Genomic DNA, 1,790 nt, shown 5'->3' with positions numbered 1-1,790 from the left:
TTCAGTGCGAGGGTCCAGATCCAGGGCGCTGTGTATAAACTCTGGCTTTTATGGTTCGAGGTCTCAGGAGAGGGCCACAGGGACACACAGAGACCATGGTGAGGATTCAGAGGCTTAGCCCACAAGCGCGCCCTCATGTGCAGTAATACTCACACATGCACACATGCGTGAAAACAAAAATATACCCTCTCACGTATGGGCCAATGTACATGCCTTACTTCCTGCAGTCGTGCTGTCAGACAAACATTGAGTTCTCTGTAAAGGTTGACGTCCTTGGGAAGCAGGGTCCGAGCTCAAGCCCAGGTAAAAATTCTCATGAATCATGATCTCTGAGTTCACCATTCCAATTCTGAAACCTGCCTGAATTATGTCCACTTCTCAGGTGCCTCTGCTGGACAAGGCTGGCCGTCGGCAAAGACAAGAAGACCTACGCGTTGGCTGATGACTGTAGGTGCTAAGGAAAAGTGGAAAAATGACGCGGGGGCATGTTGCTAAGCGTGGCTCTGGCTAACTCAGGAAGGTAGGCTTTCACCCACCCTATGATGTGCCATTGGATAGGAGGTTTTCCTCAGACGGTCCCAGTGGCTGCAAGAGTGGATTGACTGTTGCTCTCTCTGAGTGGCCTGAGGGCTGGGGATTCCCCAGGGCTTTGGAGTACTCCGAGGTCATGTCTCCTCTTCAGACCCCCACGGCATGCCCGGTTGTGTTCTGCAGCGTCCCAGCCTGTGCTTGGATCGATGATGACACCCTTGTATGCATTCCTTGGAAATCTGAACAAATTGAGTGAGAACACTCTACCGTCTCCTCATCGAATCTGAGGTCCAGCACGTTTCGTCTCTCGGGGGTAGGGGAGAGTGAGGAGTGAGGGCCAGCGTCCCCTTCTGACCTGCATGCAAACACCCAGCAGGGTTCCAGAATTCGAGGTGCTCCTATCTGGGGGTCCACTGTGTCTGCCCATAAGCGGGGTCATCTACGCATATTAGGTCCCTGCTGAAAGACCGTTGAGGGCATGTGAGGGGGAAGGCTCTCCTGCTGGTCTTCAGAGTCGGAGTGTGTGCTGGTGTAGGCCCAGTAAGCTTGCAGCTTGGGAAGGTGTGCTTGGGCCAGGATCACGCTTTGTGCATGCAGCTTCGGGGGCTATTTCTGGAAGCCAAAATGAGGAAGCTTCCCTGGTTGGAGCCTGGAGCCTCAGGCCAGGCCTGTGTCCCTCCCTGTCATTTGTTTGGGTGCATCAAAGTTCTTAAGTGCCCGGTGGGGATGGAGCAGTGGATGGGTGTGGGCTGGGGTTGGTCTTCAACGGAAGGGTGTTGATGGATTAGGCCTAGCTATTGCCCATGTCAGCAATTCCACTGCAGCTCCCGGCACAGTTGAGGCACTATGTGGGTCATCATGGAGTGGGGTTAGGACCGAGTGCTGCATTTAAGCCGGCGTGGTGACTGCTGGTCTGCAGAAGCTGGTAAGGCATCATGAGGACATGTCCTGTGTGATGTCGTGGGATGGGCTGTCATGATTGGGTTGCAGGCGCTGGCCACGTCTTCCCAAGAATGTGTCCTGTTCGTGATGGGCTGGCATCAGCTGCCTCTGAAGGGGATGGTTTTGGCAGTACATGAGGATGCAGTTAAGTACTTAAACTGCATAGATTTGTGATCCCGTTGCCGGAGGAATGTCGCCCAAAGTGTGTCTTGCGGGACGTAGAGAAATTAGACATGCTGAAGCGTCTGGGCCACTCTCCTTGGGGGTATTTGAGTTATGCGTACATGCCCTTTGGCCACTTTGTTTCCTTGTTTGGG

At 53.7% G+C, this 1,790-nt stretch overlaps 1 non-coding gene across 1 annotated transcript; it reads left to right on the top strand.

The window, feature by feature from the left end:
* Window positions 1-731: 731 nt before the first annotated feature.
* LOC132489885 (small nucleolar RNA SNORD116) lies at window positions 732-823 on the top strand. Its single transcript, XR_009532253.1, has one exon. It is a non-coding gene; the product is annotated as a small nucleolar RNA SNORD116 (small nucleolar RNA).
* The last annotated feature ends 967 nt before the right edge of the window (window positions 824-1,790 follow it).

Source organism: Mesoplodon densirostris, chromosome 4, assembly GCF_025265405.1.
Source record: "Mesoplodon densirostris isolate mMesDen1 chromosome 4, mMesDen1 primary haplotype, whole genome shotgun sequence".
In the NCBI taxonomy this organism is placed as follows: Eukaryota; Metazoa; Chordata; class Mammalia; order Artiodactyla; family Ziphiidae; genus Mesoplodon; species Mesoplodon densirostris.
Note: the sequence above shows the minus strand (reverse complement) of the source record. Positions and strands in the feature narration are given on the sequence as shown.